The sequence below is a fragment of the Leptonychotes weddellii genome, chromosome 5, assembly GCF_054177405.1.
Source record: "Leptonychotes weddellii isolate Sample4059 chromosome 5, ASM5417740v2, whole genome shotgun sequence".
Lineage (NCBI taxonomy): Eukaryota > Metazoa > Chordata > Mammalia > Carnivora > Phocidae > Leptonychotes > Leptonychotes weddellii.
Genome location: NC_138373.1, coordinates 117,303,542 through 117,327,924, shown reverse-complemented (window position 1 = coordinate 117,327,924; position 24,383 = coordinate 117,303,542). Strand labels below are relative to the sequence as shown.

Below are 24,383 nucleotides of genomic sequence, written 5' to 3'. Positions count from 1 at the left end.
AAATATTTCCCAGTGCCCTTGGATTTAGGATTTCAAAGATCATTCTTTTTTCCCATAGCTTCCCTGACATTTATGAGTTTTTTTTTTTACCTGGATGCAGTAGATGCTTAATCTCCTTTTGTGTAGATTTTGCATTTTTTAAATGTGCATTCCAGGACCTAAAACTCTTGCTTTCCCATGTTGCAGAAGCCAAAGTTCCAAACCTGGTAGGTGATAACTCTGAGGGCCAGTGTATTATCTCACCAGAGCCTCACAGCCTGGGCCTATTATTGTCTCTATCTGCTAGGAGCATTCTCTGAACAGAGCTGACAGTATTTTCTCCTCACTGGTATCCCCAGCCAATCTAAGGCTAGAAAGCAGCAATAAAAGCTGGGTGGTTTATTGGTTTGTATATTTGCTTTGGAAGTGTCCTCTGGTTCCACATTTCTGGGCCAATAATTTTCAGACATTTTTTTGTTAAGGTAGTATAAGACTCTCGTCAAATATAATCTTACACGGTAGCCCAAGAGGTAAACTAGATGGAAAGGTTATTGCTCTGATTGATGCAGGGAAAGAGTCTGGAGCCCTGTCTGCTCAGTGTTCCTCATCCCCTGCTCCCTCACCTGGAACAGCATCTGAAGATCTCGGTGGAAGCCTTGGTGTGAAGGTCCCAAGAGGGTAGAGTCTCAAACAGTAGACCTCACATTAAACGATTCTGTTAAGCATTCTGTTGGGCTTGCCCAGTGCTGTCCTTCACTGCATTATTTTTTCCAGCTGTTTTATTTTCAGAGTAATCCCAGTGAACTCTTCCTGCTGCTTAACTTGATATTTACCTTGATATTTCTAAATGTGATGTGTTTGTTGCCATTTTGGATTTTTTGGTACTAGACGTTACCTACTAACTTCCTGCCGTGGGAAATGAAGATTAAACTCTCTTCCTTTTTCTCCCCACATCTCCTCCTCCTATCTTCACAGTGCAATTTTTAATTTAACCAAGATTTAGCATTTCTCTTAATATGACAATGTAAATATTATTTGCGTTCGAGTCAAGCAGGATGCTAGCTTGGGTACAACTTTTAATTTTTCTAAAAGTTAATAAGTGTTTCATAAATTCTCTTGCTTACTTTTTTTGGACCTTAATTGCATACTTGAATACATAATTTTTCAAATGCTCCGAACATGCCGGGAAATATCTTCCATTCCCCTCTCATGCCCCAGTTCTCACTCTTTCTGCTCCAGGCTGCACTGCCTGCCCTCCAAGTCTGCCACACAGCTAACGTCATGGGTTCTCTTCTGTTTGGGATTCCTGTGTTCTGGATGCCATGTTTTCTAATTTTTTAGTTCATGTCCTCTGTTTTTTGGAGCACATGCTCTGATCAGCCTCTTGAAAAATGGTGATGGAAGGTACATACTGAATCTTTGCTGTCTGAAAATGTCTTGTTGTACCTTGACGTCACATTACATATGGAATTCTAGCTTAGAAATAATTTTCAATCAGAAATTTTAGGCTATTCTTCTGCTGTCTTCTAACTTTCTCTCTTCATAAGGATGCTCATTGCTGTGTGGCCTTATTTATTCCTTGCACTGTGCATTCAGTTGGCCTTTTCAATCTGGAAACTCCAGTTCCTTTAGTACAGTATTGTATTGTATTATATGTCTGAGTGAGACATTTTTAAAGTATTAATTGAATGCTAGAGGGCAACATTAACTAAGAACAAGTTGGAGAACTTATTAAGTTGTCTGTAGGTAATAACAATGATGACTATGAATGGGTAGAATCAGCAAGTTAAGATATTAATAAATTTCCTGAAGTGGTCTACACATCAAATGCCTTGGTTATTTAATTTTTATTTATTTATTTGACAGAGAGGGAGAGAAAGGGAGAGAGGGAGCACAAGCAGGGGGAGCTACAGAGGGAGAGGGAGAAGCAGGCTCCCCACTGAGCCAGGAGTGCAACATGGGACTTGATCCCAAGATGCTGGGATCATGACCTGAGCTGAAGGCAGATGATTAACCAACTGAGCCACCCAGGTGCCCTGGTTATTTAATTTTTAAAAAGAATCCATCTGTGCAGTTACATACTGTGCTATTAAGGGGCTAAACAACTCTCTCCTGGCCTAATTTTCCCATTTGAAGAATATCCCCTAGAGTAATACTCCTGGCCTCTCTTCTCACTTCTTATTTATTCATTCCCTTAGGAGGAAGATGATGTGACTGAATTTTATGGGTAGGAACTGAACATGCTCAGCTCCTCACATTCTAGCATCTCTTTATTTGTGTCCAGCCTGGCCACAAAAGGCATGCTGCGTTAATCTTTTCTCTGCCTCATATTTAGGGGCTTATCTCTGTGGGGGATAAATTGTCCATCTTGCTTCTGAATAGGTGCGTACATTGTCTAATTTAGGAGAATATATTAGGAAGTCCATTGTAACCATACACCTGTGTTTTCAAATATCAGTTCAATAATAAGGTAATGTTTGATCTTCATCTTATGTTTATATCTTAATTGGCTCTGAAATCAGTAAAGGAAAAGAAATGTTATTATCCCCCAAAATCACAGCATGTATGTTACTATGTGTATATATGTACATATATATATATACATATACACTCACACAAACACACACACACATAATGGGTAGAGGATTATTTACCCCAAATCATGGGTGGCTTAAGGGATTCAAGGGCAATTTCGATATGGTTTGGTTTTTCCTTTCTCACTGTGTTTGAAACCCAATACCCACATCATTTGTAAAACTACCATACATTGTTCCCAGCAACAGCTGAGACAGCGAACTTCATATTTGCTAGTATGTTCTCATAGCCTTATTGAGTGGGTCCTGTCAAAGCTAACAGTGACCTTTTTCATTAATAACATAGGGAACATCTGAAGCTGTTTTCACTATGATAAATCCCTATAGGGTTCAGTTTAATGAAGACATTTGCCTCAATGCACTCGTGTGGCAGTAAGTAACATTATTTCTAAAATAATAGCGGACTCGCTGCTATTAATCCAAACAGGATTCAGACCTACCAGCTTTTTAATTTTTTTTTTTTTTTAAAGATTTTATTTATTTGACAGAGAGAGACACAGAGAGAGCAGGAACACAAGCAGGGGGAGCAGGAGAGGGAGAAGCAGGCTTCCCGCCAAGCAGGGAGCCAGATGCGGGGCTCGATCCCAGGACCCTGGGATCATGACCTGAGTCAAAGGCAGACGCTTAACGACTGAGCCACCCAGGCGCCCCCCTACCAGCTTTTTTAAACCTCATGTTTGTTAAGAGGGTTTATGACTTCATCACTTTTTCAGTTTGACAAACTTTCTCCTGTAACAAACATCTAGGTAATCCCAGCCCTTACAGATGCTACATGACCAGATCATAAAATGGAAAAAACACTATCACCTTTTTTTCTCAGTCTAAAAGACTTTTTTCCTTCATCCATTAAATTCCTTCATTCATTCATTGAACAGATATCGTGTGTGTATTAGCTGTCAAGCACTATGTTAGTAGGAGGCAAAATAAAAGGCCATTATAGGGAAGACTGACACAGAAAATAATTATAGTAGTATAATATAAGTTGTATAAAGATATGTGCAGATTGCTTTGGGAACTCAGCAGAGGGGGTGATTTTCATTGGCCAGAGGAGCCTGAAAAAGTTTCTAAAAAAGACAAATTACTACATCCTCTTGAGTTTAGCAATATCACAATTAACTTTTTTTTTTAAAAGATTTTATTTATTTATCTGAAAGAGAGAGAATGAGAGACAGAGAGCATGAGAAGGAGGAAGGTCAGAGGGAGAAGCAGACTCCCTGCTGAGCAGAGAGCCTGATGTGGGACTCGATCCCGGGACTCCAGGATCATGACCTGAGCCGAAGGCAGTCGCTTAACCAACTGAGCCACCCAGGCGCCCTCACAATTAACTTTTTATATCAAATTTTGACCAAAGGGCAACTATATGAACAGGTATATATACTCGTGAAGATCATGTTAAAGTTATTTATATTAAGTATCATGATAAATGTAATTTTGAAAAAGAGTTACTAAAACCCAGAAGGAATAGGACTAAGACTGTATTGTAGTCCATTTAGTTTGGTGTTTGGTCCCCACAAATGTTACTTGGAAAAGACCACATAAAAACAAAAATTACGTAATTTTTGGTTATGCAAAAAAAAAAAAGTCTGATTTGGAAATGATTCCTTCCAGAACTCCAAGTCTAATTTACATATTTGAATAGCAGAATTAGTCTGTGAGCCATTCTATTTGAAAACAGTGATTAATTAATGCATAAAACATTTTTTGAACATCTATACTGTATAGGAAAGAATGCATTAGATTCATGCAGTGGTAGAGAAATAAAATTCCTATATAGATAAGGCTGATAACATAAAAGGCTGAATCAGGCTGTAGTAGAGAGTGGTCAACCCCATGGTGAAATGCGGAATGCATACCTTACCCAAAGAAATTTAAATTTAAATTTTAAAGAAGTGGGCAGGCCAAATAAAACACATTGGGTAAGCAAATCTGGCCCTTCAATTAGTTTGAAACTCTTGGATTCAGGCAATTCAAAAGTGAATATGATTCCATCCCTATGCATGGGGTTCCCAGACCGTTGGAGGATGCAGACTGTAAATAACTTTGGTGCCATAGGTGTTGAACTGGCAGCGGGTAGGTGAGCTGTGCTGTGGGAACACAGTTCAACCACCTTGTCAAGACAGGCAGAAGTCCTCAAGTGGGTGTTATGCAATCACTCAGTCAAGAATTCTACCTGTTATCTTGTAAATCATCCCCTTCTTAAGTATACTTCAAGTTTTCTCCCCAGTATTGTCCACAGCTTACTTTTCTTCACTACATATTCTATTATCATTTGCCTATACTGAAAATCTACTATTTTTTCTGTGATAATTTCAATTGAATAAATTTGAGATTTTTCAGTTATACAATTAACATCACACATATGAATAATTTTGCCAACTTCTTCTTATTTTTCAGTATTTATACTTCTTTTCTTTTTTGGTCCATATGCCTTGGCTGGGACTTCCAGAACAATAATGATGTAAAAGTTCGATTGTGGCCACCCTGTGTTGCTCCAGCTTTCATAGGAATTCATCAGATATTTTGCATGAAGGTCAGTTTAAAATATATTAAAAACTAATTTGGAGGGTATAGACTCAAAAAAATTGAAAGTAGGGACTCAGATGCATATTTGCACATCAATGTTCATAGCAGGATTACTCACAGGAGTTAAAAGGTGGAAACAACCCAAATGTCCACTGATGGATGAATGGATAAACAACACGTGGTAGCACATACAGTGGAATATTATTCAGCCTTAAGAAAGAACGAAGTTCTGGCATATGCTACGATGAGGGTGAACCTCAAAGACATTATGCTAAGGGAATGAGGCACACATACAAAGACAAATATTGTGTGATTCCACTTATATGAAGTATCCAGAATAGTCAAATTCATAGAGACAGGAAGTAGAATAGTGATTACCAGGGGCAAGGAGTATGTGAGGGGGATGGGGGGTGGCAGGTTGAGGGACAGGGTGGTGGTAATAAGAAGTTAGTGTTTAATGGGTACGGCTTCTGGTGGGGAAGATGAACAAGTTCTGGAGATGGATGGTGGTGATGATTGCACAATGGCGTGTGTGTACTTAATGCCATGAACTGTACACTTAAATATGATGAACTTTATGTTATGTATTTTTTACCACAGTAAAATGTTTGGAAGTATTGATTTTTATTTTTTTTCAAGTAAGCTCTATTCCCAACGTGGGCTTGAGATCAAGAGTTGCATGCCCTACTGACCGAGCCAGGCAGGTGCCCCAAAAGTTTGGAAGTATTTATAGCATTCCTTATATCCTGAAATAGTTAAAATGATGTAGATCTTAAAGTGGTATCTGTTCCTTGAAGGTTAAAAATAATTCACCTGTAGAACATTCCAAAGTTAATTGTCCATTTTTTCCTTGATATCTGAAAAATTTTTTTTGGATCTGAAACAATTGCCAATTTTTTCCAGAGGTTATTGGTCTAGTTTCTATCTCCTTTTTTTTTTTTTGAGAGAGAGAGAGAGTGTGAGCCTGGGGTGAGGGGGTGGGGGGTGTGAGGGAAGGGCAGAGGGAGAGGGAATGAGAGAATCTTAAGCAGACTCCCCACTGACCACAGAGCCCCACACGGGGCTCAATCTCAAGACCTTGAGATCACAGCCTGAGTTGAAATCAAGAGTCTGACTTAACCGACTGAGTCACCCAAGTGCCCCAGTTTCTCTTTTTAAGAGAAAACTTGGGTAACTTGTATTTTCCTAGGAACTAATGTATTTTATCTAAGTTTTGTACTAGTCAAAGCATTTCCTTGTAATTCTTTAAATTAGGATAGCAATGTACTGCTCTTATTTAACTTGTAACATCTCTTCTTTCAAGACCTTCGAATATTGTCTTACTCACCTTCTCCCACCAAGGGCTGCCCCAGGCCATTTTCATCCGTCCCACCTAGTCTAGCTTGTCTTCAGCAGCTAATTAGAAACATAGGTTTTTAGCTTTATAGTCGTCCTACAAATCTTTCTGAGACAGTTAGGCTCTCTCTCCCTCCACCCTCACTTCATAGGCACCCTGGGGTTCCAACTCCCTCTCCCAAGTCCTTCCCCCTCTGGGGACCCTGAACTGCCCTTCCAGAGAGGATGTTTGTGCCCACACTCAGTTCGGCAACAGGTGTTGCTAATTAACTTATTCAGCTTACTCCTCCTGGAAGAGTGATGTAATGGCTTCGAAATATTGGACAGAACTTACACTTTTGAGCATTGTGAAATTATTCAACTGGCGCAGCAAGCAGTAAAATCACAGTTCAGTAACATTCTCACCAACACGTAGGCTCTAGGCTCTCAAAGAGGAAGGCCGATAGGGCCACAAGAAGGAGAGAGAGGAGAGAGACTGAGAATGCTAGACTGTCTATAGAGTGAGAGCCTAAAGACCCCTGAAGCACTCCACACCTCAAAAAGACTTGGAGAAGTATTAAAAAGTCAGTTAAATGCATATATTCTGGCTCACAACTAAGAAAACGCCTGGACTAGGTGGGATGTGAAAATGGCCAGGGACAGCTGTAGGTGGGGAAAGAAAAATAATGAAATAATTGTAGAACTTGAAAAAAGAAGAGATGTAAAAAATTAAATTATAACAATAGTAAACAAACACATGGACAATCCCCCTGCTTTCCTAATTTTAAAGTGGACAGTGAAGGTAGCCAAAGTATGGTGCTGGGCTTCTCAGAGGCTCTCTGTGTAAAAAAATGAAAAATGCCCAAAAGAGATTTTTAATAGTATGGCATATTATAACGGTTTACATTTAATAAATTAAAGCTTTTAACATCATAAAAAGGAACAATGTGATTGTGTTCTTCATGAGAAAGTTCCAGATTTTATTTTTTTAAAAATTAATGCCTGTGATGTAGTCGTCCCAGTTTAAAGTGTGCGAGGAGCATTCCCTTCCCCTTCAGATCCGACAGGGGTACCTTCAGATTGAATGTGTAACCTTAACAGGAAATGGAGGCCTTTTGCATGGGAAGCTTGGGTCCAAGAGAAACTCCTCCCATCCAGCTGGACTCTTGAGTAATGTGTTGAGCAAGGTGAGCCTGCTCATCTCGTACTCATGTGAGAACTTGTTTTAACTGTGCTTCCCTCATTAGGCAGATCAATGGGCCTAGTGCATGAGTAAATAAAACTCCTAGGTAAGACCTGACCTACTACCTCCATCTTGTTTTCAGGCTGGCTACAGGACAGATGGTGGGAAGATAGTAGGAATGGGAGGAGAGGAAAATATTTATCTGTGAGCAGGAAATGAAGGCCTAAGTCCCTAACAGGTTGAGAGAATGTGGCCTCTGACCTGTAGACTGATGGGTTACTCTGCTGGGCCTGCGCCTCAGAGGTGGAATTGTATGCATGTGCTGTGTCTCTCGGCTTGCACCCTAGCATTCTGTGTGTTTCTGTCCTTGTATCTGTGGCTTCTTGTCTCTGTTCCACAGGGCGTCTCAACAGCTGGCCTGCTTTCCAGCCCCCCTTTCCACTCTCCCATTTTGTTTCTGTCAGTGGGCTTGGTTATTTGATTAAAGAACTCTGAGAAAAAAATCCATTTCTTTATCCATCAATCCCCAAAATTCCTCAGAGGCAAGCTCTCTACCCCACGCAAGGGGCTCTTCAGTCTCTTACCATCTCTGCTCTTCTTATCAAACCTGGCTCCCAGCAGATGTGATAAACCCGCTCGCACTGGGGAGGCACAGTCCGGCCCCTTCCCAAATCATTTGCATCTGAAGAGGCAACAAACAAAGCTTCAGGTCAAAAAGCAATCTCTAGTTGTGTGATTTCCCGCATCAGTAAAAGAGACTCTCTTTGGAGGGGGTTGTAGGGAGAGGTTCTCCGTGTGTTTAGAATTTTAATTTAATAAATAAAGTATTTTTAAATTTATGAAATGCAGGTTATAATATCTACACAAAAGAATTGTTCAGGGTTTAAAGTGAGATAGTGCATACACCCAACCCAGTGGCACACCTGAAAGTGAGGGTTTGAGAATGGGCTGCCATCCGCTGCGGGTGTTCTTACTCAGCTTAGCTTCTGCGCCAGACTCTGGGCTGGGCCGTGGGACAGACCACCAGATACAATAATAACACAACCTTCCTCCAGGCCTCCAGGAGCTCAGCCTAAAGAGAAATTTTGCACACGGACAGCTTAGTTCCCTCCCCCCAAATGTTTTCTTATATATCACCTCACTCAACTCTCTCATTGTGCTTGGTATGTGTAATTTTATTAGTCTCAAAGAGACTCGGAGATTGCAAAGGAGTTGTCCAAGGTCCACACCCAACTTGGAACAGATGTTCCTTAAGTGAACATAACTCAGAGGGATGTATATCGCAGCAAAATACTCTCAATACAAGTAATTATCACCAAATTACTGAACTCAGGGCTACGGGAGAGGAAGGCCAATGAAACCAAGAGGAAAATCCTCAAATTTTTTTTTCTGAAAGCATGCATTTGAGTGAGGGTTCAGGAAATATGATCACCTTAAATGTATTATGATCATTGGAAGTTATTAAAATGCTTCTTAAAACTGAGCTTTTATTCATGCTGTCATACTGTAAGACCCATATGCCAGTCTGTCTCCCCTACCCTGTGTGTGTGTGTGTGTGTGTGTGTAAATGGGGTGGAGGTTAGTAGAGGGATACTCAGCATGAATAATTAGACAGTAAAATAAGCTCTATGTTGTAGTAAATCCTCCATAAAAGTGAGCATTCAATTAATTCCAGAGCACTTCTGTCATTTTAATTATGATTCTGTCAACAAGTTTTAGTGCCCATGAGAGGTGCTAAAGTGGATTTATGTTCCACCTTCCCTGGTATGATAACAAAGAAGGACAAACTCTGTGGTCAGTGACTTTACCCCCTCTGCTTCCATATGGGACCTGGATACTGGAAGCCCGGATTCTAATTAAATTACGTGGTTTGTTCCTGTGTATTTCCCAGTTTTTGTTGCTATTGTGCATGAGATCTATTTTTCTATGTAATGGTTAACTCTTTATTGCTAACATATACCACTATAGTTTCAGGGCTCATTTGGGCGACCCAAGATTTGATCTTCTCTTAAAGGTCACTCTATTCCCCGGGCCCCTTGAGGATAGAAATGTGACCATGTTGGTGACAGAGGAGGACGTTCCTTGAGGGGTGGGGGAGCAATTTTCTAGCAAGTGTGGGGTAGAGGCATCTGGGTCCTTCAGTGTGGCATTGGAGGAGCTCTGGAAGTCCAGCCCTGAGTTACCACGGGGACTGGGAAGTGGTGGCAAAGGGGTCTTTGCTACACCCTGCAAACACTCACGCACAGAGTGTGGTTGGGCATTCCTAGTTGCATGGCTTTGGGCTCTAGTTCTCCTGCCCTCCCATAAAGTCTGTGAACTGGCTAATATCTTGTGATATGGTCCTTCCTATTTAAACCAATCCTAGCCCCTTACCTAGTCTCTTTGGATTGCTCTGTAACAGTTAAAAAGAATTTAATAGGTTATACACACTGACATGGAATGCCTAAAATACTGTTATGTTCTAAAAACAAAATGCGGCATCACAAACAAAATGGCACATTTCTTCATGGATGTATATCTTTGCAAATGCATAGAGAAATGCATGGAGAACTTCTGAGGAACTACAAACCCAGATTATAACAGTGGCAGCCTTTGGGGAAGAGAATGGGAGTAGGGAATGGAGTGGAGGAAATGCATGTAGACTTGTGCCTTTTACTTTGTATACTTTTTCTTGAATTTCTACAAGGAAAATGCTTTCAAGTATTGCTTAGGTATCTAACACAGCAAAACAAAGCAGAAAAAAGAAAACTAGTGGGCTGGAAAGTAGCAAAGAGAAAGCAGGAGTCTCCAGCTCATTATCAGCTTGATTCTACTGAGCTAATATTACCATGAACTACACACAGCATAGATGAAACTGAATAAGGAGGGTCCTTCTGCTCTCAGGGGACTGGACAAGCAGACACGTAAAGAGATAAATACTATATAGTGTTGTAATTAGAAGGATAGCAATACGAAGAGGTTTTGTGGGAGTCCTGGGTAGGGTCCTCCTAACCTGCTCCAAGAAGAATGAAGGGAGCGTGGCAAAGATTTCCTTGAGAAGGTGACACAGCTCTCCAAGGATAAGTTAACAGAAGGGAAGGAAGGATTCGGAGTGAGTGTGAGGTATTCTATGAAGTGTGAGCAGGTTTATAAGCCCCCTCCAGCTCATCCTCAACAAAGCTGTTTTTACCCACCACATGGACAAGACGGCTGTGAAGCAAGGCGTATCAGAGGGAACTGTGAACAACTGGAGGCACAATTAGATTGTTCAGTCTGAGCCTAAACAACCATAGGACAGCACAGACGGTTTCCAAGGCTAACTTGGGGGCAGCTGTCTCTGTCACTGGGAGTAATGAAGAAACCAAGAGGCTTCCTGGGGCAGATTGTCATTGCTACCAACAACTCTTCCAGGCAGTGTGTGGGCATTTACAAAGAATTTACCCTATAAACTATTGAGGCCTTTGTACAGGATCAGGTTGTGTAAGCTCTGATGGGCAAACCAGCCAACACTTGTCTTCCCTGCACTGTGCCCTATACCTGTGGTATTGTCCCACCCCGTTGTTATTATCTACCTTAGTCCTTTTCCTCATTTTTCCTACTTGGTGTCCTCACAGTGCCTTTCAGTCAGGACCTCCCAAAACCTGCTCCCTAACCATTCTTCCCAGCTTCCGTTTGAATACCCAGACTTTACCCTTGTCTCAGAAGCCAATCTTTGGCACTACTAGTCTGACTTTTCTTGGTCCACCTAAGTCTTGGGGCCAGTCTGATAAAGTCAGCCTGCCGATGTGATGATGGAGCGTGATGGCTTGATGAGTTACTCCCTCCAGGTCAGAGATTCATATTTTAACCAAGCTTCCAGGACAAACCATCTCTCACCCCAGAGAGAGACACCAATATGTGGGGAAATTTAATCACAGTCTGCCCTTCTCCTGCCATCTTGGTCAAAATTAATAACCTGGGCTGTGCACTGGGTCTGCACTAGGTCATCCTCTTGTCCCATCCATTGAGGTCCCTGCCTCTATCTCCATTCTAGTCTGTAAACTCCATGAAGGCAGCGTTCAGCATAAGCCTGCCATAGCAGAACTCAATGACAGTTGGCTTGAACTCACTCATCCAGCAAATCTTTATTGAACTCCAACTGTGAGGAAGATACTACCAGTTCTGGAGGCAAAGAGGGGACCTGCTCTCAAGGAGCCAGTCCTTTGTGTGCAGAACCATTCTGCTTCCTGCTTTTGAAGGGTTACAGTGGGTGATGGAGAAGAGAGGGTCCAGGCATAAATAAACCTCCCAAAGAGCCAGACACATATAAATAGCAGTGCTTCCCACATTGCCGCAATGGCTCAGCTGAGTGAAATATATGGACAGGTTCCAGGACCCTGGTACTGGGAGGAGGACAGTCTTATATTTGAATAGAAAGCCTTTTTCTGTCCCCCTTAGGTTTTCTATTTTATTATGAAGCATTTGGAGAAGTAAAGAGACAGCATAGAAAATATCTTTATTCAGACCACCTAGAATCACTGATTGTTAAACATGGTGGCCTATTTACTTCATTTCTTTTTAAAAAAAAAATAAGGAAATAAAGACTACATGTGGAGTTGTAAGCCCTTAAACTCTCCCTAATTCTATTCCCCTGACTTTTTTCCAGAGATCACTATTCTTCTCAAGTTGCTGTGTTTCCCTCTGTTTATATATTTTATTCTCTTGCTCCATTTATGTGGTCCAATAAATATGTACGGCATTGGTTATGTTTTTAAAGTTTACAGGAATGCATTCATACTTTGGATATTTTTTTGCAAAAAGCTTCTTTAGTCAACATTTTAATGATGTGACGGTATTTGTTTGTTGGATAAATTTCAATTTGCTTGTCCATTCATACACTGATAAACATATGGCTTAATTCTGATTTCTTATATGTCTCCTAGAAGTGGAATTTCTGGCACATAGCGCAGAAGCGTCTTAAATAAAAATGGGTGATGAGTGATATTTTTTTTACGGATAGTTTTTCTGTTTTTTACAACTATTTATATACCTTTTCTTACTATGTCTACTTTTATTCTTTTTATCATTTAAAAAGATTTCCATCAAGGCCTCATGCATTATCAGTTAAAAGCAAAGTTGCACACATTCAAGTACTGTACCAGAATATTCCCAATTACTTTCATTCCTTTTGAATGACCAGGTCACCTCATTTAGCCACTCTCTGCCTATCTGGAATCTATCAACATCTTCACTAGGCCTTGTGCCTATCAGCTTGAGATTGCATATTGGGAAGAGTCCCAGGGATCTGTCTGCTAAGATACGTAAGAGATTCTCAGGAAGGGATTAGCTGGCGGCGTCATGACTAGTCTCCCATATTAGGTAAGTGCACTACCTCAAAACACTACCATTGGCTAAAACAGTTCTTCAAAGCCACTCAATTTTTGTAATAATAGTCTATTGCATGGTCATTTGATATTTAAAATAAAAACGATTAAGCACTTTTTAGGGGTTAGGCATTGGTTCAGGTTCTTTAAATTCATGAAATCTCTTAATCTTGACTATAGCCTTCAGGCTTAGGTATCATTTATATCCTTTTTACCGATGAGGATATAGATGCTGGGCTGAGGCCTGTAACCTGCCCAAGATGTCACAGGCAAGAAATGGCAGAGGCAGGATTTCAAACCAAGTCTCATGGAGCTCCGGAGCCCATGGTGTGGGACGAAGATCGATGACACAGATTTTTACCTTCAAAAAAAATACATAAAACCCATTCCTGTCAAAAAATGAGAACTTGAATCTAATCAAGAGAAAACAAGCCAAATTGAGGGACATCCTTCAAAACAATTGAAATATACTCTTTAAAAATATCAGTGTCATGAAAGACAAAAGCTGAGGATTGTTCCAGATAAAAGGAGGCTAAAGAAACGTGACAACTAAATGTAATGTGTGATACTGGATTAGAGGGGAAAGGATGCTCTAAAAATGTTATTGGGACTACTGGCAAAATTAAACACAGAATGTATTTTAGATAATAGTATTAAATCAACATTGAATTTCCTGAATTTATCATAGCCTTTACAATTAAGGAAAATACCCTTGTTCTTAGGAAAAACATTTCTTTCATTTTTAGTAATACTGATTACTTCTAATATACCTGTGGATTACTTGTAATTCTTCTATGAATATTCGATTGCTATCTTTTGGCAATTTAAAAATGAGGGCATGGTATGACTGGATTGATTTCAATTTGTTTTGTTTTTTTTTTAAATTGAATATAATTGTATGCATATTGAGTGGATCACTGAATCAAGGAAAGAATTGGAACAACCAGGCTGGAGGAAAAAGGAACTGACATTTGACAATGTCATTTTTAAGGATTTGGTGGATTTCTTCAGTATGAGCACCCTGCTCCTTACTCATTAACCGTTCTCTATAAGGGCCATGACTTCCTTCTGCCTCATTACATGCCAATTACACTCTTAGTTTTTAAACATGGCATTTGCACCTAAACTCAAACTGTCAAGTTATATTAAAAATGCATTAGCTTGCTTTTAATTTAAGACCTACAGCCTTCAACTAATTTAGGGGCAAAAGGGAGAAAACCCCATTATAAAATTTTAAATTAAATTGCTCTAGTAGGGGAGGGAAAATAAGGAGGGCTTCTAGGCCCTATAATTTTCTGAGACTCGATCTGAGGAGTACTCCTCCATGAGGCCCTCCCCAGAGGCTCAGATCTGGCGAAGGGCCCTCCTCGATAGTCTGCTAGTACTTCTTGGGCACTTGCGTACAATATTTGATTATTTTGTCAGGGGCAGTCACGGGTGTCTGTCTCCCCCGTGAACTATATGTGCCTGATACTGAGTCAAAGATATTTCCTTTTGACCTCCAGTGTCTAACCTAGTGTCTGGCATACAGAAAGAGGTGCATAAATATGTAATGGATTAATCTAAATTTCATTTTTAAAGAAAAAGCATATCCGTGTGTGTGTGTGCACCTGTATCTAAAAGTCAGGGTCTGAGGACTCCAGGGACCATCCTGCTTATCCCTTTTTAATTTATTTTATTTTACTTTATTTTATTATTTTCCAAATTTTTATTTAAATTCCAGTTAGTTAACATACAGTGTAATACTGGTTTCAGGAGTAGAATTTAGTGATTCATCACTTACGTATAATACCCAGTGCTCATCATAACAAGTGCCCTCCCTAATACCCATCCCCTACCTCTCCCTCCGGCAACCCTCAGTTTGTTCCCTATCAAGAGTCTCTTACGGTTTGTTTAACCCTTTATTTTAGATAGAATTCTAATAAGCTCATCTAGTTTCCCACCTATAGTAGGAACAAAAAACTGAAACAAACAAAACAAAGAGGGAATGTAGTCTGCTTCTAGAAGAGAACATTCATGGCAGCAGTAAGTGAAAGGCCAACAGAGATGAGGGAAAGAAAATTAGGAAAAGTATGAGTCTGGAGATATTTCCTGTAAATGATGTCGATAAGGACAATGCCAATTCACCAAAAGATGATTCAAGTACTCCAGAGTACTCCATATACTCTGGTTCAGCAGGTAGAGAAATATCTGTTTGTAAAAATTAAAAGAAAAATGTTATAGAACATTTAAATTGTTTTTTTTTTTTTATTTTGACATGTCATCCCTGTCCAAAGTTAAATAGATGGGGAACTGCTATATGTGTTTTTTATTAATTGTTGTTTTTCCTGGACACTCATATGGTCCCTGCTTTTAATTTTAAAGTAGATGAATTAGAACATTTTGTATTTCTCCCTTCCAAAAAGATCCCCAAAATGAATTACTCTTGTGGCCTTCGACCAAGTTTTGTCAGAAATGAAACATGACTTTCCTCAGGCACTGTTGCAACCTCCTGAGAAGTGACGGGTGTCCTCCTTGCCCTCCTCCCACACGTGCCCACTTCGTGAACACCGCCCCAGGCTGCGTGGCCCAGTTCGCTTGGAAAACAGGGCCTCCTAGCCCTCCGTCCTCCCCCTCCACGGCCAGCCCCCAGCCTCCCGACTTCCTGAAGGGTAAGCCCCTGGGTACAAGCGGCCTCTGTCAGTCTCCACCTCCACGGGAAATAAACCCAGGGGTCACTGCAGTGATGGGCCCTGAAGCATCAGCACAGGGTCACAGAGCAGATCCGCCAGCTTCACAGAGGACCTCCTGGGAGCCTTGGCCTGCACGCCCAGCGCCGCACACCAGGAAGTCCTTGGCAAGGCCTAGCTTTCAGAGCTCCGTGCAGCTGCCCTGGCCCCCCAGCTCCTCTTTCTGGAGCCAGAGGCCTTTGCGGAACTTGGCCTCTGGTGGCCAAGGCTTCCAGCCTTTCAGAGACCAGACGCTGTTGTCCCTAACCCAGCACTCCTGCGAGTTCGCGCCATGCCCCCTCCGCTCTCAGAGCCCCAGAAATCGGAGGGTCAACAGGCTCCTTGGGTTCCACCCAGTTACTCAGGGCTCGACCCCACTCTGAGGAGTCCAGCCTCTTTGCTTTGCTAGAGCTCCGTGCACTGAGGAACTGCTGGACCGTATGTAGCTCAGGCCCTGGGATCAGGCTGTGTCAGCAAAGACATGAGGACACCAGAGAACAGGAAAGCGTCCCGTGCCCCCAAAGTCCAAGCAGTGATTAGAAGCACAGTGGTGGCCTGGTCATTAACTTCTTCGGATGTTTTTGAGAACTAAGAGCTGTGTGACTAGATACTTATATTCTAACCCTTTCCCCTTTAATAACTCCTTTTTAAAATAAACAATGGAAACCACCTAAGCACATGGCAAGGCTCTATACAATTTTAGAAAATTTGGGCATTTAAGATAATTTTTTATATTGCTGAATTCAGTGACTAAAGAGGTACAGAGATTAGAATAGATCTTTGGAAAATATGTTCACCAGCCATCTAGCATCTGCTTAACTAGAAAAGAGTTTATTAAAAAAAAAAAAAAAGACAGATATGAGATATTAGGAGAGGAAAGAAATGGGCCGAAATGGGATATGATGTTTGATGACACTAAAATTTGAATTGGCAAAAAATGCCCCAATGCCTATAAATTGATTACCTCCCTACACTTTGTTCCTGCCCAGTACTGCCATATAGGGCCATCCTTGAAGCGCAATCCATCCTCAGGTAGCCACAGTATCAGTACTGTGCAGGCAGGTCGTGGTGAGGGCCTAATACACTGGCCAGTCGTGGGAACACTGGGTCATCATGACCAGCCACCAAGAGTCCTCTCTATATGATGACACCCAAGCCCACTTGAAAAAAAATGGTGAAGGAGACATTTGCTATCTGGGCCAGGACACCAGGATTAACATTCCAGGTAAACAGAAGAGATCAAGGGTGCCCCAATCCACCGGGGTAGAGCGTTATCCAGGAGAGCACGGATTCACCAGGAGAGGCCTCAGTCTGAGATGCTCCTACACTGTCATAGAGGAATGCTTTTGAGTGTGACATCACAGGGCAACTGGAAAGACAAAAAGCATGGGTTGCTGGAGAACATCATTTTCCCCACTTGGCAGAAGCTTGGCTGCAGTAGGAGGAAATGAAGCCAATGGAAACCACAATGAGAGACTAACATGGGGCGAGCCTCCTGATGATCTTATTGCAGGCCCTGAAGCTACTTGTGGCTACTAGTTCTATCCCCAGACTTCCCAGTTATGTAACCCTTTTCGGTTAAGCTGAGTTAAGTTGGTTTTCTGTCGTATACAACCAGAATGAACTGACCAGCTTGGTAGTTGTTTGGAATTATGTATTTTCTCATACTTATGGGAGCAGAACCACAGAAGTAGAGCTTATAACTCAAACATGCTGGAGAACAGTACTCTAGAACATAGAGAAACAGAATAAAAGGATTGTGGGAGTAGGGGCCATTATTTCCACAGTATAATTTGTGTTGTAAATAATGATGCTAGCTAATTACATCTATTACACCTTTCTTCTGAATGTCTTTATGTACTAATTCATTTAATCCTCCCCAAATCCCATTGAGGTATGTGCTAGTATTATTGTCCCCATTTTGCAGGTGAGGAAAATCAAGGCATAGAGACTAAGTTGCCTGATGTTACCCAGTTAGGAAATGGAAGACCTGTGGTCCAGATTCCAGGTAGTCTGGTTCCCCAGGCTTAACCACTACGCACAGGGTCACTGTTTAAACAGAAAGGAATTTGCTGGCATGACTGGTGAGTTGGAAGTCCTGCTTGTAAAAACTATTACAAATGTCGTGCTTCCTTTGATCTATTGCATTAGTCTCTTAATGACTGATACCCTTGGAGAAGCTAGCCACGTAAGAAAATGAAAGGCCAAAAAGCAAAAGCCTGCTGAATGAGATTTATTTGTCTGTGTTTTAAGATAGAGAACTATACACTATTTCACTCATTCCCTTAAAAAATTTAGTAACAAAGCTTGTGAATATTCTCAAAAGAGGAAACACAAACAGAACCTACACTTGGGTCTATATTGCGGCCATTAATAGGAAGAGAAATATGAGGAAGGAAAAAGCATGGTAACATTAGAAGAAAAAGGGACCAGGACAGATTAAAACAAATATAAAGAGATGGAGACAGCAAGGCAGAGAAGGGAAGATATTAAATTATGAAAAAGAAAGGACTCTACACTTGCAAACTAGATGCGCTGACACTAAGAGAAAGAGAGAGCACGCACCACAGGAAAACAAAATCCTACCCGCAGAAATTGAGCTAGATTATCAACTCCCTGAGGACAAGTACTGTGTCTGATTTGTTGGCTGCTATTTTCCCCAGAGCCAAGCACAGTGCCTGACAGAGAGTAGACGCTCAAGAAATAACTGTTGTCCAAATAAATGAAAAAGGGAGATACAGAAACACAGTGACGACAACAGCTAGGAAAGAAGTGTGTGTAGTCATTAAGCATGTAGAGTTTGGAATCAGATGGATCTGGGTTCAGATCTTGGCTTTCTATCTTCAGATCTGTGTGATTTGGAGTAATATACTCCCTACTTTCAATATTTTTGTGTCTCAGTTTCTTTGTACGTAAAAGTAAGGCAAGGTTCCGGATATTTAGCTATTTTTCTCTTCAAACCAGCCCTCCGTACTCCGCTCCACGATGCTGGGGTTGCGGCCACTTTTCAGCTCTGCCGACTGGCTGAGGAGGAGGAAGGGGCTTGTTCCTGCTTCCTGTTCATGAGAGCATCGTTTTCCTCAAAGCTTCTTCCCCGAGCCACAAGCGGCTCTTCCCTATAGCAGCAGCGAAACCCAGTTTGCAGTTTTTCCAGCACCCCTGGCCCCCCTCAGACGCCTCAGCCACAGCAGAGGCCTAACATTCAGGTCTGAAGTTTGATGATTCCAGCCCCTTCCCTTTGTTCCCCGGGCCTAGGGGTGGTCCGTGCTTCCTACGGCAGTGGCCGCCTTGATACCTTAGACTCCTCTTCTTACCCTTTTCGTTACTATTATCAGCCTCGTACCAGCCTCGTTAGCAGGTCTTTCTATTCCATTTTCTCTGTTTATTGTATTTATATATTTATTTAGAGAGAGAGAGAGAGGGGAGGGAGGGGCAGAAAGAGAGCGAGAGAGAATCCCAGGCAGGCTCCATGCCTAGCACAGAGCCCGATGCTGGGCTTGATCCCACGACCCTGAGATCATGACCTGAGCCGAGATCAAGAGTCAGACACTTAACTGCCTGAGCCACCCAGGCGCCCCACTATTTTCTCTGTTTAAATAACTAGTATGGTTTCTGTGTCGTGCCTGGACCCCGACTGAAACAGGACAGTAACACCCACGTCACGGAATTGTGAGGTTAAATGTCTAATGTGCTCAGAATATTGCCTGACACTAGTGAGAACTCAATAACTGTGAGCTATACCATGTAGAGAGACACAGCAGAACATTCGACCAGCAGTACCGGAGATGGTACAAGGGGCCTTTCGTGGAGCCGTACCTTGACTTTATGACCTTTGAAGACTCTGACAGCTGTGGTCTGCCTTGACAGCAACAGACACAGAGAAAGTATCCAAGTCAGAGTCCATAGGCCATGAGTCTAAGACACCATTGATTGTCACACACACCGTTAATTCTGTGTATTACTAAGAAAATTACTAATCACTACCGATTAAACTATGGTATATTGTAGATTGTGAGGCTCATTCTGATATTAGAAATATGAAAATGTGAAAAAAGTATGCCTTTGAATTGATGAAATATAGTATTTACCACCTTGAACTGTGGTGAATTTTAGGTAACGCTTGGATGGATCTATAGTCATTCTTGATCCCTTCCTCTATAATACCAACACTAAGAATACACACACATACACACTTAGGAAGAGTGAAGAGGAAGAGAAACATTTCCTGGCCCTGTATGGATCCTTATTCAAGGGTCCCTGAGGAAGCCAACAACTGGAAACTGGCTCCAATGAAATAAATCTTTGATCTGGTGTGGACTGCCTGTTTTATCCAAGGGCTCACCTCCTCACCCAGCAGCCTTCCAGAGTATTCTGAGCAAAATAAGCGAGCACACAAACCACAGGCAAATCAAAAGTTTGCTTTCCATTCAAACTGAGAAGGAATGGGAACCTAAAGTGGAAAGTGCCCTTGCTTATTAGCATGACCGGTGGTCTGAACTAAAATTATCCTGCGCTCAGAACACTCTGGGCTTTTATGCATCAGGCTTTTTAAAGCTTCAAGTATGTTTTGGAATATGGCTATAATCAGAAAAACAAGGAATGCAAAAATAACTCTTTATGAGTCAATGTATTTCCTGCCCCAAATAAGTTCTTACTATAGCTGGCCCTGCGCAGCCCTGATCAGACGGGGGCAACAGCCTGGGCCTGATGCCACATCACTCACCCTCTAGGCTGCCTGTCTCTGTATCAGGTCACTGACCACAAGAAAGTGATGAATCGATGGGCAGAGAGAAGAAGTGTGGGGCAGGAGCAAGAGAGAAAGATGAGTGTGAGACGGATTGGCACTTGAATAAGAAAGAGGACTAAATGAAAACACTTCAGATGGGTTTCATTGGCCAGGGTTGCTTTTCTTAAATTTTCACCCACTGGTCAAATAGGGGGAAACCGCAGTCTGTTTTTTTCCACCCTCCATCCTCTGACTTGATCTGGAAGTGGAAAACTGCCAGAGAGCCTCAAGCCTCTTCTAAAGCTCTGTGCACTTGTTGGCAAACACTTCTTTAATAAGCCTTGCCGTGCTTCTGTCTTAACTCCCACACCTGTGCCTGGGCTGTGTGAAGAGGACAGTTCAGTCCTAACACGTAAGAACATTGAAAAGGGGAGGGTATGGGCTGCCTAAAGAGAGGAGAACGGGTTACGTGAGACTGTGGAAGTGCTTTCTTCATGAAGAGTCTCTCTCAGAAACCCTAAACAGATTACTGAAAAGAATACAGAGACCAGGCGTAGAGAAGGAGTTAGATTAATCAGGTGTTGTATGATGTGCCCTGTTTATTGCTCACCCTATGTAACTAGCATTGTGTGAGGTGCTAGGGATACAAAGACAAATAAGAGAGTTCTAGCCTCTAGAAGCTCACATTTAATCAATGCGTAAACAATCAACCAAATACTTCCCAAAAGTAAAAGCTGAGTTGAAGGGTCAGGGCTCACAGAAATAACAGAGGAGGAAATAAATTAAGAGGCAATCACCCCAGGACCTTTGCACTTGCTATACTCCCTTGGCTGGAGTTCTCTCCTGAGATATCCTTGTGGCTCACTTCTTCAGCCATGCTCAGAAAAAGGCCAGCATCAGGGAGAAGAAGGTAAGATAGATGAATCTGTAGGGTTTGTATCATCCCTGGGATCCTCCAATCAAACCAAATGTACCAAATCTCTTACCATATTACTTGCCAACTTTGCTCACAGCACTTTCTATCTTCACATGAGTGTCAGCTTTCCTCTGTACCAAATCTTTCATAGATGATCAGTATTTGTGAATCACATGTATTCTGGGATAAGCCCCTCACAGAAACCTAAGTCAAGCCCCCTCCTGGGTTACTCAGTACCCATCAAGTTTCCGTGTGCAGTAAAGACATGGCCCCCTGGAACTCCCGGCTGCAGCTACAGTGGAGGTCAAGGGCAACCCTGTGCTATTGCTGGCCGGCATGGCTCACGAGAACCAATGGTTAGGGTCTTAAAAATTTTGCAAGCTGGGGGGGCCTAGGTGGCCCAGTCGGTTAAGCAGGGGACTCTCGGTTTCAACTCAGGTCATGATCTCAGGGTTGTGAGATCAAGCCCTGCATCGGGCTCTGTGCTCAGCGTGGAGTCTGCTTAAAACTCTCTCTCCCTCTGCTCCTCCTCACTGTGCTGTCTCTCTTTCTCTAAAAATAAATAAATAAATCTTTCAAAAAAACTCTTTTTGCTCGCCAGCTGATGACATGTTGGTAGCTTAAAGTCAGCCTTGGAGTGATTATTGAAACCACTCAAATCAGCCAATGGTACGTATCAGGGCTCCTTTCCCTTCCGTAAAGCTGGTTGGCAAGTATTTACTAGCACACCATCGCCAAGGACAATCCTGGGTTTCAGGGAAGAGCTCTGACCAAATGGCTCCGTTAGCAAGAATGAGCCAAAACGTGGGCAAGGGGACAGAGAACCGTACCGTCCTTGGCCGCACACAGGGACAGAAGTCCTCACACGCGCCATGCTCAACTACTCCCTAAAGGAGGGGCTGGCCAGAGAGTCGGTATTTCAGCTTTGCGGCCTTCTGGTCACTATGGCCACTACACAAGTCGGCCTTTGCAGCACGAAAGTAACCATAGATATGTAACTATTGCTGTGGCTGTATTCTGACAGAATTTTGTTTCTGGACACTGAAATTTGGATTTCATATCATTTTTACATGTCACAAAGTATTATTCTTCTTTTGATCTTTTTTCAACCATTTATAAATGTAAAAACCATGCTGAGCTCACAGGCTGTACAAAATCAGACAGTGGGCTGGATTTGGCCTGTGGGCTTATAGTTTGCCCAGCGCTGCCTCGAACATAAAATATTGAGTCATGCCAAAGATGGGAAATGTGACCTCATGTCTCCATGAATAGCAGTAACGATTCTCATTATTGAGAAGTTTTCGCACTGAGTGCTATCCTAAGAGCTTTATATACATTTGCTCATTTAATCCTTAAAATGATCCAAAAGTAAATAATATTATTAAGGCTTAGAGAAGAAAAATAACATGGTCAAGGTCAAGTGGGAACATGGCAGAGCTGGCTAGGATTTGATTCATTTTTGCCTAATTAAAAAGTTTATGCTCTTAGCCTCTGCCACCCTCATTTGAAATCCTGGGTCTTGTGTGCAGGAAATAATCCTGATGGTTCACCACCAACTCATCTATTTATCCTCCTTCAGCCATCGCTTGTAGTCAGCCCATCTTTGCCCTTTCTTCCCCCTATTCATGGGCCCTACAAGCCAACCAGCAGACTCACCCGAGGATGGGCAAGGTCACATTTATAACTTTATCTTTTTTAAGGAACTCCATAAAATGTGCAAGTAGGTTCAGTAGCACTTGCAATTTATTGCCAAAAATCAGCCTAAAGAGAAGCACCTGGGTCACATGGGGATCAGTGGAGCCCTGGGCTGGACTCCATCCTTGAGGGACACAGGGCAAGTCCAAGCTGACGAATGTCTTCTCCATCTCAGGAGCTGGCAGGACAAAGCTAGGATCTCTGCTTTAACCATTTTTAAAATAAGGCACAGAAAGGGCACCTCGGCGGCTCAGTCGGTTAAGCATCTGCCTTCGGCTCAGGTCATGATCCCAGAGTCCTGGGATCAAGCCCCACGTCAGGATCTCTGCTCTGCGGGAAGCCTGCTTCTCTCTCTCCCACTCCCCCTGCTCCTGTGCTCTCACTCTCTCAAATAAATAAATAAATCCTTAAAATAAATAAATAAAAATAAAATAAGGCACAGAAAATTAATTCTTGAGAGGACAGTGATTCCTGGAGGAAAAAAATTTATTTAGGTTTTGTGTGTGTGTGTATTTATGGAAGTAATGTTCAGAATATTCAGAAATGGAAAAAAACACACAAATTATAAGGTTATTTCTAGGAAATTAAATGTCATAATTTCTGTAATTATCTTACTACTACTTTAGTAAAAAAAAAACAAACCCGATGAAACATATTAATGTTGCTAGCTCTAAGTGAGATGTTTCATTATTAACAAAAAAATGATAAACGCCTAAAACAAATAGTATGACTGAACAAAATATAGATTTTCAAGAACATAAATAACTTTGTATACCTTGAGTATTAAGATAAATCAGAGGGATGGTGACCTGGGTGCAATTGAGTGGTGTCCTGACAATGATTTTCCAGTTTCGGTCAGCCCTGACCACAGATGATCCTTCACTTGGCCATGAATATTGCTCAAGTTTGAAATAAGCCCAATCTATCCTTGCCAGTAAAACTCAGAAATCCAAGCACATGTTTAAAGGAAAATTTAATTCAACCTTGAAGACCAGGATGAACATTCACTGGCTTATGGAGAAAGTTGATTTGTCCCCTTGAAAGCTAGCCCTCTAAATAATAAGGTGCCATGCCTGCTTACCCTTGAAAAAGGGCAAGCTGCCCGTGGTGGAGCCGAGGCTTCCAAAGAAGAACCAGACGTCAGAGTGGGAATGATCAAGAACACTGATACTGATGGTATCTAGTGCTGGTGAGAGTTTGGGGAACTTCGGATGGAAGTGTAAATTGGTGCAACCTTGCTGGAGGAAGGAACCTTCCTGGAGAAAAATTTGGCAACATGTAGAAAAGCCTTTTTAAAAAGTCTTTGCTGGAGGGGCGCCTGGGTGGCTCAGATGTTGAGCGTCTCTGCCTTCGGCTCAGGTCATGGTCCCAGGGTCCTGGGATCGAGCCCTGCATGGGGCTCC

The 24,383-nt window shown here is 42.0% G+C and overlaps 1 protein-coding gene across 26 annotated transcripts in view; it reads left to right on the top strand.

The window, feature by feature from the left end:
• LOC115940598 (uncharacterized) overlaps positions 1–24,383 on the top strand; it is a 404,464-nt gene that overhangs the window by 147,214 nt on the left and 232,867 nt on the right. Inside the window, exon 6 of one of the 26 annotated variants that reach the window (XR_014145800.1) lies at positions 12,752–13,065. The exons of the other annotated variants lie outside the window; for them this stretch is intronic. The gene's annotated coding sequence lies outside the window, so the exon portion shown is untranslated. Of the gene's footprint in view, positions 1–12,751; positions 13,066–24,383 lie in introns of those variants that run through there. 26 annotated transcript variants of the gene reach the window in all.